The sequence below is a fragment of the Hippichthys cyanospilos genome, chromosome 12, assembly GCF_059441005.1.
Source record: "Hippichthys cyanospilos isolate Australia breed blue-spotted pipefish chromosome 12, RoL_Hcya_1.0, whole genome shotgun sequence".
NCBI lineage: Eukaryota > Metazoa > Chordata > Actinopteri > Syngnathiformes > Syngnathidae > Hippichthys > Hippichthys cyanospilos.
This window is the reverse complement of record NC_142380.1, coordinates 11,573,799-11,591,595: the sequence shown is the minus strand read 5'-3', so window position 1 is coordinate 11,591,595 and position 17,797 is coordinate 11,573,799. Positions and strand designations below refer to the sequence as shown.

The 17,797-nt window shown below is 40.9% G+C and overlaps 1 pseudogene; it reads left to right on the top strand.

The window, feature by feature from the left end:
* The first annotated feature begins 5,138 nt into the window (after positions 1-5,138).
* On the top strand, positions 5,139-12,206 carry LOC148414853 (uncharacterized; annotated as a pseudogene).
* The last annotated feature ends 5,591 nt before the right edge of the window (positions 12,207-17,797 follow it).

The window sequence follows — 17,797 nt, the reverse complement described above, 5'->3', positions numbered from 1 at the left end:
CTTGAGTTCTATGGAATCCTTCCCAGATGCAGCAGAAAATTCAATTGCAGTGGGCCATGTCCTACCTACCTTGAGATATTTCGACAACTACACATTCAGCTCATCAGGTATACAGCACTAATCTTTGTCATTCTACACAGAGGATCAAGAATATATGACTGGGGATACTGCTATATTGTCGTTCTACATGTTGTTGAGGTACTATTTGCGTTCAAGTCACATGCGTATTGCAGGGCTCAACACTGCACCGACTCAGCCACAAACATATCCAATTTTACATTGTGCACGAATTAAAATTTCATTTGGTCATGTGGCATGGGTACATCTTTTAATTATTAAGTGCAAGGATGTAACGACAAAGAAATTGATACGCTTCTTGTCCGCTTCCTTTTTTTTTTCCTGTCCTCTTCCATACTATGTCCGAGACATGTTGTGCAATGATGTCACCACGCAAGCCCATTCTGGAAAGTCACACAAAAACAAACAATGGAGGAAATTCAACCGTCCCAGCCTCATTGAAAGAAGTCTTGTTGCGTTTTGCGTGGATCTGGTGATTGTGTAAGCGTGGATTTTATCTGTCATGGGTCCCTACCCTGATAAATATTTCTGTCGCCTTCCTACAAAATGTAATCTATTTCGTTGCAATACGTCTGTTCGTCCATCTATCCATCCATACATACATCCATTCGGGGGGGGGGGCATATACAGTACATTGGGATTGGCATTTTGCGTGACAAAACGACAAAAAAACATCATTGCTCTTTTTAGCCATTTATTTAAACACCAGAACAGTTAAAATGTTTTTTTTTTTTTTTAACTAGAGTAAAAAGAAATATTATGCATTCTCACACAGGAGCTGGTCGGCCACACCTCACATTTACGCACTTGCCGTGGTGCCTTTCGCCACCTCACCAGGTTCCTCCTCATACAGATGTGAACAAACAATGCAATGCTTACAAAATATGTGTGCTCCAATTGAACTGCACGTTATGACATCGCTGAGCCTTAGTGGAGGTCCGGGCCGTTTGAGTATGCTGTTTGTTCTGGTTTATTTTCTGGGTGAGGTGCATGCGCTTGCGAGTAATGCACCTGCCAAGCATGCACACACGTGATGACGTGTAACCTTTTAATGCGCTCACATGTTGACATTTACAAGATGGGTGGCGTTCCTCAAGAAGCTAAAATCCCTACATTGTTCAGGTTGGCACTGAGCCGCCGCTGTATGTCAGATACAGCGGCATCAACGACTTAATTAGATCAGATGCGCATCCTTGCTCACCCTCCGTGTCAAATGTGCAACTGGGCCCTGTTTTTCGCTTGACGACGTGTTCAGCCCGCTTTATTTGTGTGACATTAAGGCATCATTGTTCCATCCGTGCCAACTGAATGCTTGATATGCCGCTCAAATTCCACTCATGACTTTCCAAAGTACTTCCCAAAGACAATAGCTGACAGAATTTATCACAGCTCTGTGGTTATCAGACGACACAACCGGTCAAAACAAGCTCACTTTTAGAAGCCAATATATAGAAATGATGAAGTAGCTTTGACTTTTTAACTTTGCAATAATGGTGTAAGACAAAGCATAGAGGTGCCTTAAAAGTGTGTGTGAGTTGACTCAAACGTTTTTCAAGATGTGAGGGACATCCCTAGGTACTCCAGCTTACTCCCAAATTACTTTAAACCATGCATTATAGGTATATTGGTCATTCCAAATTGCCATTTGACTTATAAAATGCGCACCATCTTCATCATCTACCCGCAGTTGGCTGAAATTCATCTCAGTGCCCAAGGTCTCTGCTTGCGAAAGTCATGGCTCACCTGTTCTGGGTTTGGTAAAAACAAATACGTGGGCCTTTTGATGTCAGTTTCTGTAAAAAAAAATAAGGCGCCAATATAAGACAAAATGGCAGCCCCGTGAGATGGATAAAAGGGAGGATTACGCTGCCTAATTCTTATTCCCAGAAAGATAAACTATGGTGAGCCAAACAAATGATTAAATGTTTTCACTTTTCCCTCGCAATGTGCTGACGTACAAGTCCTTGCCATTTTGTGATCAATGAGTATTTGTAAAGATAATTGAGATGTCCTAATGTATGAATAATCACAGAATGTAACGGACCTTGAGACTTGCCAAATGCGAGTGCTGCACTTGCTTCATCTCTTTTTTCTAAAACTTTGCTTATAAAACAGAAAAGAGTGATCTTCATACATTTAAATGAAAACAAGCAAGAATTGTTTCACTGGTACCATCTTCTCACAATGTTTACGTATTCCAGGGCTACAAGAATGGAAAAGCGTTCAGGGGTTTCACACTACACTGGCGCAACCAGACAAAAAAAAAAAAAAAAAGAAAGGCAGGCATTGCTTTTGTTTGCTGTGTAACTTCATGTTTGTTGTCTGAAGTTAAAAAAAAAGGAGTGGATCCTCTGAGAGACAAAGACATGTTCAAGTTGCATGCTAGTGAGTCTGGTGACTGTTATGGCTAATGCTAAAAGGTAACAGGGTTGACAGTTTAACAGCTGTAAGCATATCATTGCATTCAGCAGTATCCAATCTTTGTTGCTCAGTTACAGCAACCATTTGAAGCTGGCTGTGTCATTTACCTGCCGCAGGTCCCTCATTCTATTAACATTAAAACTCATCTTGCGTTAGTCAGTGCAGCCATAGTCTAGAAGGACTACTTTTCTCATGATTATTAGACACGGAAGCACGAAGTATTTGTGGTATAAGTATGAAAAATACAAAGTTTTCTAACATGTTGCGTAAAATGAAGTTGAAGGTAGGCCCGGACAGGTTCCAATAAAAACAATCCGATATGAAACCAATCATTTTGGCCTTGATCCGGGTCAATACTGTCGATTGCATTGGACCATCTCTAGTCCCAATTCATTGAAACTGGGAGTGTGTCGAAGCAGTTAGAAAAAAAAAAAATTGCTTAAAATTTTTAGTCATATAGTACAGTAGATATTGAAGCCCTTGAAATGAAAACAACGATATTAACCATCAGTAATGGGCAACAAGTATACGGGAATACATAAAACATAAACACTTCAGTGCAGCCCCTTGAAAGCTGTGCTGGTTGTAAAGTCCCGATTCCACTAATAGGCTGTCTCTCTCATTGTCTATCCTACTTGCAGGGCTGAAGGATTGACTCAGACCATTTCTCACCATTTGCTATTGCCCAGGGGGGGCAACGTGTGGTCAGCAGTCCTGCACACCCACTTCCATAATTCAAACAGCTGAGTGCGGGCCTGGGACTCGTTTGTCACACATAACGAGAGAGTGACACCACCCTTGCCCCCCCACCTCCATAACTCCCCACCCCACTCTGCCCAGACAGGCTCTCACAGCTCATCATCATCCGCTCCCAATGGGTAATGAACCTAAATGACCTGACACCGGCATAGAGATCTATAGTAAGTATTCACAAGATTCGTAGCGCTGCCCGCTTTGTACATCCATTCCACTAAACCTGCTGCTGTGGCTTTTGCGCAACCATTATAGATTATAGCGGGAAGTCTCCAGTAAATACAAGTGAGACAAAAGAGGGTATTTTTTTTAATACCATTTGCACTAAATCTCCCAGCCAACGCTCAATAATCACTTGAGCTTTGATGCAAGAAGAACTAACTGAATTAATCAGCAGAACGAGTATACGGCATCACGCTCAATGGATGGAAAATTAGAGCACGGACGTTTCGTAATTGAGGTTTAAACTGCTACGAGGCTAAAATAAATAAATAAACAAATCAAGTAAAATAACACATGCAGTGAACCCATTCTTCTTCTTCTCTCTTTGGGATAGATTGTGAAGCAAGATGAATCATCAGCTTGATTCTTTTATTGGAGTTTCATTACACAGAAAGGTATGGTTATACTGTATGTCTTTTACCGTAGACAAGGGGTGCTCAATGCGTTGCCCGCTGTCTACAGGTCGACCATCTCGCTATTTTGGTCACCTGCATGACATCCAACTTCAAAAAAAAGAACGCAATCAAGAAACAAATAAAAAAAAACGTCAGTCGTCACTTGATTGTTGTCTTTTTTTAGTGCTCCGAACTGACAGTTTGAACTTCATTTCCGAACAACACTGCGTGAACATGATTGATTTTAGAACGACACTGTGTTGCTCACATCAGAGCCTGCTCCCTGTGGGAACCAAAGATTATGAAGTTGGTTGAGTGTTGTCGTGACTACGCCTCTGAGATTAACTTAAAAATAATGCAGTTTGTGTCATAAGTTACTTGTACCATAAGTACTGTTTACAACGACACCAAAGCTGGACACCTGGTCGATCACGGAAGGTTGCCTGCTGGAAAAGTAGATCTTGGCGTCCATAAAGTAGACACTCCTGTAGACACTATGATAGGACGAGATCTTGTACAAGATTTCTCATCCCTATACATCATGAGAACTATTTTTTGTGGGAAGGTTTGGGACACAAGCGCAATGGAATACAAATCATAATGCTCCCATTCATCACTTGACTGTGTGACCGCTGCCAACAGCAGTAGCACTGACTTACGGGAGTACATGGAGAACATCCTGTCTTATGTGAGAAAGAACATGGATGATGTCACAGTCTCCTCGAACATCGCCATCCAGGCCAATCAGAAGCCATGGCTCACAACTGAAGTCTGCAGGCTCCTGAGAGCAAAGAATGCAGCCTAGAGAGCTGGGGATGATGGGGGCCTGAGGACCGCCAGGACGAACCTGGCACAAGACATCAGATTGGCCGAGAGACAATACTCCAAGAGGATCGCGTAGTGCCTCAGTGACAACAGAGACACCGTAAACCTGTGGCGGGGAATATAGCGCCACTCCACAGATCTGTGACAGCTCCATCTCTCTGCTTATTACCTTTAATGACTTCTTCGCCCATATTGAGGCAGACAATAGTGACCCTGCACAAAAGGCTCCATCCAATCCTGGCGATGAGGTCTGACACTTTCATCTACACTTTTCCCCTAAGAAAAACCCACAGAAAACTCCAGATCCTGACAAAATACCTGCCCCCACATCTCAACGCCACCACTATTGCCCCAGTACCAAAGAAGTTGTTTCCTTCCAGCAGCAACAAATATCGCCCAGTTCAATTCACCCCAATCTTCATGAAGTGTTTTGAGCGTGCAGTCATGCCGCACATCAGATCCTCCCTCTCCCACTCCTTGTATCCCATTCAGTTGGCCTATCGGTCCAGCCGATCGACTGATGACGCCTTTTACACCGTCCTCCGCTCTGCTCACTTGGAAGCGAAGGATCCATATGTGAGAATGCTGTTTATTGATTTCAGTTTAACATTTAATACCATCATCTCATAGCAACTCATCCTCAAACCGGTCCACTTGGGGCTCAACACCTCCCTGTGCAACTGATTGCTCGACTTCCTTACTGACAGACCACAGGCGGTTCGAGTCGGCAGTAACACCTCCAACTCCATCGTGTTGAACACAGGCGCCCTTCAAAGATGTGTGCTGAGCCCCTTCCTCTTCAGTCTGCTGACCCACAACTGCATTCCATCATTCAGCTTCAACCCTTTCATCAAATTTGCGGATGACAAAGCTGTGGTGGGTTTCATCAAAAAGAAAGATGAGGCCTTCTACAAGACGGTCATGAGCAGGCTGCACTCATGGTGCAAAACAACAATGTGAACATAAAGAAGACCAAGGAAATTGTCATCAACTTCTGGAGGACACGCACCTGGAGAGGGTGGAGAGAGTGACCAAGTTCCTAAGTATGCACATCACTAAAAATCTTTGCTGGATTTATAACATCGTTTCACTGGGCAAATAAAGCCAATCAACGGCTGTATTTCCCCCATTTGCTGGGGAGCGTCAGAGCCATGTCCCCAATCATGATCACCTTGTACAGAGGCACCATTGAGAGCCTCCTGAGCAGCTGCATTACCGTGCGGTACGGCACCAAATTCTGAAACGCATTGTGAAAGCAGCTGAGAGGGTCATCGGTGTCTCTCTTCCTACTCTATAGGACTTCTAAAGTAACGCTGTATTTGAAGTACAGTTTCAAATTATGTATAAAACTTTCACAGTTGGGGCCACAAATTATAAAAGTGGGATTCAACCATTATAATATGTAAAATAATAATAATAATAATAGATACAATTTAAAAAAATAGCCAAAATTTGCTTGTCGAGGGCAGAATTGTCAATGGGGTGGGGGGTGTTTCTTTACTGGTCAAGAACTGCTTTTCATACTGACGTACACAGATGTTTCATTTTTTTTCCTCCATTAAGGAACACCGTGAACACTAAATTAAAAAATTTACAATTTATATGAACTAAATTCCATTTGACACAGTCATTTTTTGTATAAACAAAGTTCATATATCACTCAAGAGGCTAACATAGACCACAATGCATTGCAAGCAATGAGAAGCCTGCCGGTCTCCTGAGACGCAAACATCAAGCAATACAGTAACTAAACACCTTGAAAATTCGTGGGGAAAATGACTGATCGGTAGGCCCAGGGGAGATAGGCTTGAAAAGCATGAGTCTCCCACATGAATCAGAAAAGTTGGCAACTACGTGAAAATACAGCTTATCTACTGTGCTATCTTAATGCTAATTTTAAATTGGTAATGTTTTCGACTATGTAGCTGCAATATCCATTTTTAAGCAATGGCTATTTGAATGCAAAGAATGCAACAACACAAGAAAAATCTTAACAGTCCTGTAATAAAGGTTGTTTCAGTCTTTTGAAGTATATTGTGTCATTACTGTATGTTTTTATTAACTGCAATATTATTAGACTGCTGTTTTTTCCACTTTTCACTTATGTTGTTTTGGGGGGAAGCTGGAATGGATTATTGGTATTTCTATTCATTTAAAATAGGAAAGAGCATTTCAGATACAAATGTTTTTAATCATGAGTGTAGTCAAGGAATAACGTTCCCAAAGCACTAGATGGATAGATAGATAGATAGATAGATAGATAGATAGATAGATAGATAGATAGATAGATAGATAGATAGATAGATAGATAGATAGATAGATAGATAGATGGATAGATAGAAGGATAGATAGATAGATAGATAGATAGATAGATAGATAGATAGATAGATAGATAGATAGATAGATAGATAGATAGATAGATAGATAGATAGATAGATAGATAGATAGATAGATAGATAGATAGATAGATAGATAGATAGATAGATACTTTATTCATCCCCGTAGGGAAATTCACATTTCCAGCAGTATCCTCAAGTCGAGATATAAAATATGAGAAATAAAATACACAAAGATACTATTACAGTAGTTAGTCAATAGAAAGCTTAGAGTGTGCGAGTTTGACTCTTTGCCAAGGTTTTTGTAGAAATATGTTTACCTTTGCTACTATTGTAGTAAAATAGCAATTTTGACGATCTTTTTTTTACATAAGTATCTGCACTTCTATTTAAATTCAGAGTGTGGGTACTTTTGCTACTGCAGCTTTTACATTTCCAAATCCGAGTGGAGCCCAGCACACGTGGGGAGGGGAGCATTGTATTAATAGACTCCTGTCATTGATGAGTCCCAGAGGAGAGGATCCTTTCTCACGTGTATCGATCAGCCTAAAGGTCCACCCTGATTTGCATCGACAACGGCAACGTGTCCGTAATGGAAGTAAGCATGTTTTCCAAACCGGACTCACCGGGGGACGCGTCACTCTGGAAAAAGACTCAATGCTGGGAAGGTCAACACTGACCAATGCAAGGTGTGATGAAGGGTGCTATCGAGTGGATCGATCTGTCTGTCCGTTCGCCTACATAAATCCCAGAGAACTGATCTCACAACTTACTATGACCTATTTTTGTCTTCCAAGCAACTTACACACCATGTCTTTTTATCCATCTAAACACCTTGCAAAAAGTTCTTCGGTCCACACATGACTTACTCCATGCATCTAACTATAGGTGCATTTCGTGTTTCTGCCTGATGACATCATATTCCATCTGTCCACATTATGTCGCGGACATTGTTGGGTGGAGCCTTCGAGTTGCATCTGATTGCAATCTGTCTTCTTTTGTATTCAAGTGCCTGAGTTTTGTCTCATAGTTGCCTTGCTTATCACCACAATTCTTCTCGTCTCACCTATTACAGGACGGATATGTTGTTTTTGTATGTGTTCTGCTGTGTTCGCTCCTTTGTTTGTGTGTGTGTGTGTGTGTGTGTGTGTGTGTGTGTGTGTGCCTTTTTGTTGGAGTGAGTCAATTGTGTGCAGGTGGTGTCCTCCCATTGGCTGGCTCTCCTGATTGCCACCCTATTTAAACAGCCCACGGACAGAACTCTGTGTCTCTCCGGTCAACTCACTATCAGAAACGCCACTTCTTTGAGACTGGTGTGGCTTAGTTGTGACTCTCTTAGTTCTCTTAGGCTGGGTGTAACATGTCTCTTCACAATATTTCAGTGGGCAGCATTTTACTTCTTTCAAATTTACTTACTTTCAAATGATCCATTTTACAACATTCCTATAAAACCACAGTATCACATCTCTAGTGGGCTATTTTTAGAACAGGCCCACAGGCTACCAATTAGGTCCTTGGGGGCTTCCTGTTACCCACAGACACCATGTTGGTCACCCCTGCTATTAATCATATTCTTGTAAAGTGTTTTAATAATTCGTTAAAAGGCAGAATTTTGATGAACAGCCTATAAAAATGGTGGATGAGTGTGTGCTGCAGGCGTGATTAGTGTGTTTCCTTCATACTGCAACTGATAATAAGACAGCAAAGCAATGGTGTAATTTAGGACGCACATACTCTCGCCCACTATAACAAGGCAGCGCCAGCGTCGTGATCAAGCACAGGCGCAACAAAACTCATAAAATAAATAAAACAATAAAACACGCACGTTTAGCTCCATGAATAATTGGCATGTGAATATGAATCTTAAACAGGACAGTTTCCTCGTCTTTCCAATGAGCGCTGAAAGCCGGTCGGAGCATGCGCAGCTAATGGCGGGCCTGCGTCGCTGCTGAGAACTCGTTAGTGTCAAAGATGAAAAAGAAGCTCCAATCTCTCGCCAAATGTCACTGGATGGTTTACGCCAGAAACGGCTCCGACTGTTTCAGTGTGATTACACAAAATATCACGCCGTTGACTATCATGTGCTAAAAAAATAAATAAATTTTAAAAAGTGCAAAGAATCGGTAATGTATGCAAATCTCAGTCTGTCAAGGGTGCAAGTGAGCTTGCATTGCTTTCTGACAGCTTCCTTCCCCCCCGCCCCGTGTCGGTGCATTTTTCCATCATGCTGCCTGTGAAAAGACCAATAGCTTCTGCTTTTTTCCAACTTAAAAAAAAATCAGCTGGACTCTCACAACATGATTGACAACCCGGTTGTGAGTCTGCAATCTAATGCCAGCTCAGATAATGCTATCGTTTCGAGTTTTGTGTATGCAGCTGCTTCTACCATATTCAAAGTAACACTGAAACGAGGCTCACACATACAATCGGGCATTTTACATTTCCCGCGATCAAAGTCAAAACATGATTTTTGAATACTGGCCAAGACTTTTTAACTTTTTTTTCCTAGAGTGCGGCGTGTTTTTTATTGGAAATGTGATACACACGTTTTGGCACTAAGGGCAAATTTGAGTATTTTCCCTGCCTTGCTATCAAAAACAGCAAAAATTTGTTCATTTGGGGTCATTGGTTCAAATTCAAAAACCCTCCTCTGACTTGAAATGGTTTTATTTCATTCATCTATGATTTACTTGCTTTTACTTGATTTTAGAGCAGTGAGGATTCTGCCCAAACCTTTAATCCACAGGTGTCAAACTACAGTCCTCGAGGGCCGCTATCCTGCATGTTTTCAAACCTTCTCTGTCACACACCTGATTCAAATGATTAGGATAAATTTCGAGCTCCTGGAGAGCTTGCTAATAAGCTAATCATTTGAATCAGGTGTGTTGAGGAGAGAAAACTGGAAAACATGCAGGATATCGGCCCTCGAGGACTGGAGCTCAACACCTATACTTTAAGCAAAAGCAACAAAAATTTGCTATAATAGTAGTGCATTTACAATAACATTATTCACAGTTGTGTTATCTTAATCATCTGCCCGGGCCTAAAATGACAACAGTTGCTTTTGGGAGGGAAGGCTGGAACAGATTAACGGCAGGCAATTCATTGTAATAGGAAAATTTGACTTAGGATACAAGTGTCTTAGGTTGAGAGCATGTTCAATGTGGTACTCATACTGCATGTCTCTTGCAAGAGTCATACTTTTCTATTTCTCTCTTTGTGTCTTTCGCACGTATTTAATTGCTCTAAAAGCATTTGGGACTTTTCTTTATCCCTTCAGTTGAACTTATTCCCTAAATTGAAAATGAATGAATGAAAATTTCATTCATGCATCAAGGTACCACCGTAACTGCAATATAGATTATTGTTACATGCGGGCGTATTTTTTTGCAACAATTTGCAATTGTTACTGTTCGAGAAAGTGACCAAAAAGGTGTAACACGATATTATGCTGAGTTGCTGATGCTGGCTTTTGCAGCAATGAGGCGCACACTCGGCCACGTCGGGCTATGCGCCGCGTTGACTGGCATCCGCTGCGAGGCACGTCTTCAACAGGCCGTTAAACAAAAAGTGAGTTCCCGTCACGCACGTTGTGCTCTTGACATCTGCTGAGCATCTGTTTGACTGTGCCTCTGCCTTCCGGCAGCAAGTTGGTCATCTCACGCACCAAGATTTTGAAAAAGTACACAACGGCCTAAAGAAAGGGAGCCAACATCTCATGCATACAATACACATCAGGTAGTGAGTGTACAGTGAATTTGTATGGTAGTTAGTTTAGTATTTCAAAATAAGTTTAAAATAAGTTTTGGCATAGACTTATTAGTTGACCGGACAGCTCTTACAGACACTGCGCAAAGGCTTCCCGTAGGGGGGCCGACCCAGAGGCAGAGTGTGAGCGGCTTTCACTCTGACAACTCAAACACGCGCTGTGTTCTCAAGCCGAATTTCATTGGAAAGAGGACGAAATTGACAGGTTGTAGTGCATATAAGCAGGAAGGAGCTTCTCTAGAGGAATTCAGTTTAAGATAATTATTGTATAGAATAGCACGATGCGTGCACTTTGAAGACGTCTAAAAATGGTACATTAGCATAACTTTGAAATATTGAAATATTTACTTAAAATGAATTACTGCCCGTTTTGGGTTTTTTTGCTTTGAACCAAGAATCTAGCCTGTTTTATTTTCGTATGTGTCAAAATTCTTGGATTTACACATTTATTTTCAAGAAATTTCAACTTAATTAGCTCTTTGTTTGGTGCCGGCCACCATGTTGGATTTTGTATTGCTACACAACAGCATACATTCTAACACTGAATTTAAGTAGAAACAGGACAAAATCGTCAAGATTTAATGCATACTACCAGGTAGGCATAGCTGAAACTAAAAATTGTAATAGGTAGTTACTTTCTTCCTCTATATTATATCAACACATAGCGTATTATACTGTACAATTCATTTTACCTTTAGCTTGCTTAGAGAGGCTTCTTAGCTTTTACTTGTTTGTGTTGCTGTCCTGTCCCACTGACTTGACTATGCATGCTTCATACTTAACAAAAAACTCTAAAGCAGCCGGAGAGGACGAGGACAGCCCGATTCTCGAGCCTGAACGCGCTGGCCAGCTGGGAGAACTACAAGTCGGTCATTGCCGACTACAAGTTGACCCAGTAGGTGCTGGTGCCCTTCTCAATTAGCAGACCTCTACACGGTCGCCGGTCTGAGCCTTCTGGCCAAGATCATGGGCAAGGAGGATCACAGGGACATGGCCGACATCCTAGAGATGTTCCAGAGGATGATCTCAGTGATGAACGTGCACGGGCAGGGGCAGGACATGCGCTGGAACAACAAGTACCACGGCGTGCTCTGGCCAAGGGCAGGAGGTGATGAGAGAAGGAGGCTGCTGGAGTTCCTGGTGGCCTCAGACCCGACCTTGCAGGGATACAGGTGCCAGGAGGGGCACAGGCTGGCCATCACCATCTTGCCGCACATCAGCAGGTCCCTCTTCAACTGTTTTGGAGCTTACTTCTATGAGGACGTGACTTCGACAGAAGCGAGGAAAAACAAGGCCTTGGAGCAGCCAACTGGGAGGAAGAGGAGCCCGGTCCAGGAGGGCAGGAAGGAGTCGGAGGGATGGGAACTTGTACAAGTCCAGGAAGCTCACCCGTGCCCACAAATCATAGGCCAACAGGTTCTAAAGTAATTGTTGATGAACAAGGGTCAAATAGCCCACTTGCTGCGGCAATAGTGACGTTAGAATTCAACCCAAAAAAATTGTGAATGTATGTAGAAAAATGCAAATTTTGCTTTTGTTAAGTAAAATTAAGATGTTAATGCACGCTTTCCTCAAGTTTAAAACATCAAAATTGCACACAAAAAAGTAATAAGTAGCTATATCAGGCAAAAACTTAAATATATTAAATATTGTGATGCTCCTGAAAATATAGATGATTGCTGCATTTGGAGATTTTTGTGCATCTAGCAGAAAATCTGAGGATTGTATAGCAATTTCAAGTTTTGTTATAATTATATAAAAAATAATTCATCTGGATTTTATTTGGGAACGACATTGAGTTTTTGGATGCCGCTACTCATGGAGACTAATATATGCCTGAGGTAAGTAACTTTTATGGTTTTAGGTTTCTAGCTGCTTCGGTATAGAAAATATTTAAATTCTAAGTTTTTGAAAATAGGCCTCCTACGGATCGGCCCTGGGCCCCATTTCCTCTCAACTAGTCTATGCTTTTGGGGTTTCAAATTCGTGTTTCAAGAGTTTTATCTGAATAATAGATGGAGACAAATGTTCAGGCACATTTAAAGTACAGTATTACCTTATCAAACATACTTGTTATTTGTTAGTAAACAAGTCAACAATTTTCTGACGTTAGATGAATTTTTTGGCTTCAACACTGAGCAAACTTGGATGTGAAAAAAGTAGAATCCTCTCAAAGCCTTTATTCAAGGACTTGTTATGACTTTTACATGTTAAAAAAAATCAAAGAAATGTGAGGAGCGATTACAATTGAAAACAAATTAAGAGTCCTACCAAAAATGCTCATGAGGGAAATACCTTTGGAAAGGAAACCTAACTTGCAAAGACAGAATATGAAAAAGTCTCATTTGTCCTTGGCCCTAGTTTCTATCCTTTTTACAATACACAGAGCCATTTCTTTTTTTTTTTTTTTAAGAAAATGTGAAATCAGTCTGCTATTCAACATACAGGCCAATTTATATGATAGCCTTAACAAGCGCAACAGCTGCACACACGATACTTGCTGCATGTATAAGCAGACTGGACTGGCCGAGTGACTCACGTAAATCAGCATCAGACAAAAGAGCAACTTGTGTTTGCTATTGTTTGGCCACTAATTTAAAGTAAGCTAACCAAACCAACTGCTGGAATCAAAAGAATGCTGATTTTTAGAATCAAAGTTATGCCATTCTTAAAATCGTAAAATGTTTTGAATAAAACAAATTGAGGGTTTAATCCAGATTATAACCAAAATTGGCTTGGCATGAATGAACAATGTATATTCAAGAATTGGGCCAATATATTATCCTTTTAAAAGTCCCTTGAATTTCATGTTGTGTTTTTCAAATAGAAAAATAATGATAACAAGTAGGCCTGTTAGTACTGAATGCTTTTAAAACCAATCCTATTGATTGCACTATTCCAAGCATGTTATAATTTAATGGTTGAACGCAAGTTTAAGTGAGTGGATATAAATATTCATCATTATCTTCGTTACAAATGAATTATCAGACACCAACAAAATTTGCGTAGTGACACACACATACCCTCCCGCCTTCTACCCCCGCCCACCACTCACATCTGCAGAGCACGACTTCTGCAAGATGTGTCATTTTTGGATATTAGCGCCATAATGTTGTAAATAGATTTGTTTTTCAACCCTGGAGCGAGCTCAGAATTTTTGATTATATCCCAATAACCGGTGATGCAAATAAACCTAAATTTATTAAATTATTATCTTCTCTTTCGCAGTGATATGATTAACCAATGTTTCAGTGATATTACAGTTTGGTAAACATAGTTTGGTAAACACCATGAATGAAAATACACATCTGGGCTGTGTCACTCATGTGTTCAGACTTGTCCAATTGCAGTGAGCGACAGAATCTAACACACTCAGCTTTACTTAGGCTTTCAGCACTCATTGCTTTTCCTTTCACGCAGGGAAGAGTAAAATGGCCCAGGTAGGATAGACACATTTACTGGGTGGTACCTATAGGACAAGTTCTGTTTTGTTTTGTTTTTTTTAGCTTGTTGGCCCAGAAGTTATATGAGACTTGAGGAGATTCTGCCACCTGTCAAGCCATTGTAAGACAAGCCAAATGTTCTGAAGAACCAAGAGAATGCTTCAAAATAAAATGTGGGATATCAAGTAATGTTATGAAACAAATGGACTTTTATTTTGAAGTTCCTTCCGGAAGCAAGGTTGTTGACAATGATCTGCTACTTTATCATCTTTCTCTCCTGGTTTAAGCAGCATTGGACGTGAACAACGCTGTGTTTGTTTGTTTGTTTTTTCGATTGACGTTCTTTTGAGTTTTTTTTATCATGTCGTGTGATGTCATGCGGTCAATGCTGTCAACAATAGCTAGGCGGGCCCCCGGTCAATTGCGATCGACATCATGAACACCCCTAGTTTAGAGGAAGACAATACTAAATCCCTCATCCCTTTTACAAGAGTACAACACTGATGTCTTAAAACAAACTAAAAAAAAACAAACAAAAAAACAAGAAAGAGCCAGTTTGAAGAACGGTTCTTTTGACATGTACTCAAAGCATAAAAAAAAAGAAAAAATACAAAGACAAAAAGAAGAAGTCTGACTGTGGATAAAGAAAGGATTCGGCTTTATATAAAAGAATACAATTTACAATAGGCACACTTTGCAATAAGCAAAGCCTCCAACACATGTCAAAAACAAATCAGAACAAAAGACAAAAATAAGAAGCCTGGCAGTGGAGATACGATCACAATCTCGCACAATGTGCAACTGTATGATGAGCAGTACATCCGCAATAAACAAAGACGAAAGCTGTTTGCTTGGGGTATGTGTGTGACGCCTATAGAGCAATGATAGCTATTTGCAAAGGCAGATCTGTTGAATTTGGCAGATCTTCATTATGGCAGGAATTTTTACTGACCTTCGTTATTAATTAAAACAAACCTTGGACACATGTAGCAAACAGGGTAGAAAGCAGACCTTTACTGCCAGTTTGCAATAACCCCAGCTACATGTAGACTATGCCTTAGTGAATGGTTTGTGAAAGAATGGTTCCTTTTATAGAACCAAAAGTCCCATATTAACCGTACATGCGTCTGCAAGGAAGGTCCATGTAGAAAATGAAAACCGTGTTCACTAACATGATTCAAGCAGAGGTTCGAAGCGGATAGTCTTAGTCAACCTATTTTTAAAGTAGCCCCAATTGGTCGACTTTTTTGCTATCTATTTTTAAGATCAGTTTTCTCTCATCCAAAATCACATCCGCTGCAAACGTGTGTAGGTTGCTCGGTGGCCATAGGAAAAGAACATTCATAGTCAACTCACAATCTCCTCTACTTTAAACTCCACCGTTACAAGTAAAAGATCTTTGGATCCGTCCACCTAAATCGGATCAAGCGCTGCATGTCTTATTGAGCTGTGCATTGGCGTTACTGTGGAAACGTGCTCAGTGAGGAGCCTGCAACTTCATATATGATTAGTATGTATCTCAAGGCCTCTTTGCACAGGAGCCGTCCCACTGTGAGTGGAGGCAAACACACGCATACGCTACATGGAGGTCTTCACTTGCAGTATGAGGAATAGAAAAATACAAACACAATTACTTTTTTTTTCACGCACACAAAAGTCAGCTCATCTCTGTTGTTCTTTCTGAGCACTTGACCTTCATTAAATGTGTTGTGAATTTTAAGAAGCTGTGGTGGAAGGCATATGAATCACCTTGCTCCCCGCCACTCTCTTGGTTTGTTTGCTTTTCGCGGTTTTGCTCTCATTTAAATGTCAATGAAAGAATCACCTCGGAAGATTGCGTTTTGATCTGAAGCCTGTCACACACAGAGTGATGTGGTCAAAGGTGAGTGAATTGGACAATCGGAAAAAAATAAGTTGCTGACCCTCTACCACTCACTAAAACAGAAAAAGGATGACGTGAACCACGTAAATTGTACCCTATTATGTTTTTATTGAACCTCAAACAACAATGGCCCTTGCCATTGTTGCAGTCTATAATAATATGGAGAGAAGACATGGGCCCAAGAATGAAAAGGAAGGAGTGTGTCACTTTATTGATCAAATGCTACCAAAGTCTGCTACTTTCGGACATGGGCCCACTGCAGTTGGGGCGTGATCCGTGTGTTCTTTTTGGTGCTAACCTTCCACGAAGGAGGGCATGTCGGGAGGCTGCGCTCGCTGAAGGTGGGCGCCGGTGAGTTCTTACGTCCACAACTCAGCTCTGTGTCCACTTGTATTGGTTTGACTAGGACATCAACCGCCAGTTTGCTTCAACGACGAGAAGTAGACAGAGAGCAAAGTCGCAGCAAATACTAAGTACAGTCTGTTCCAGAGCACCCATCCACTTATCAATTTTCCCTCCTTGCATTATTTCAAAAGACTTGCCACAGTGAAAACGAAGTCAAACACATCCCCAGGTTCAACCAACCAATCAGCGCTTCTCAGCACAACACGCCTCCTCAGGCTACCTGGGTCCGTAGCCGAAGACTCTAGTCGCAACTCGGCACTTAGATGGTTCCTGGTAGACACTTAGAAGAACCCTCCAGACCCGGAATGTTTTTTGGGTGTGAACGGCTAATACAGAGAGGCAATCTAAATCTGATCTGATTGATCAATACCTTGTAAAAGATAAATAAGATCCGCCCATGTTGACGGACCCATGACAGAGATTTATGAAAAATACAGATTGTACCAGATTGTCATTTATGAGGTATCAGCCTAATGCCAGCTATCTGTTTTGGGATGTACAGAAATTAACAAATAAATACAGAAAAACAAATAAATATTCAGGCATGCAGGGTCTGCAGTCATCCGGGTTTTTCGATGTTTTCGATATAAATTTAAAAACAGAAAATGGAAATGTAGTTTCAGTACCGGTATTGAAACTCAAAGCATATAAGAGCAGTTCCACTGGAGGTGCGTGTTGGCGACAACAGAAAAAACACTCAGCTATTGGTTCGAAAGGCTTTTCACTATATGTGCATTAAATCCTCAAGGCAGATGAGCACATTTATAGCAATGGTGCCTTTCACAGCATGTGAATGAGACAAAAGATATTTACAAAGAAGTAGTTCATGTTTTTAATCAAGAGTTTTTAAATATTCCATTTGATTTGTTTTTCATTTAAAGGCTTTCCTGTTGCAGAAGTCAATATCTTCCACAGGCCATCTTTGATGAGGGGAAAAAAAAAATCAAGAGACTGGAGACTGGAAAATTTCAAAATTGATCAGCAGCTCTTTTTTTTTCCTCCTTTGAAATGATGTGAATTTGGATGCGTGAGATATGAATAATTGCGACCTCACAGGCAAGAAACAAGGCTTTCTGGGCTATTTGATGAACTCTTTGTTGTTCTTGTGCTCTCACATCAATAGCTACAATCTCAAGTCCCTGTTTACGATACAGCAGAAATAAATAAATGATGTAGGGAAGAAAGGAAGTAGGGAAGAAATGAGTCCTCGAGTAATTTGAGTAGCTTGGTTCAAAAACTTGCTCAAGGCATTTCTTCTTGCCCCCGATA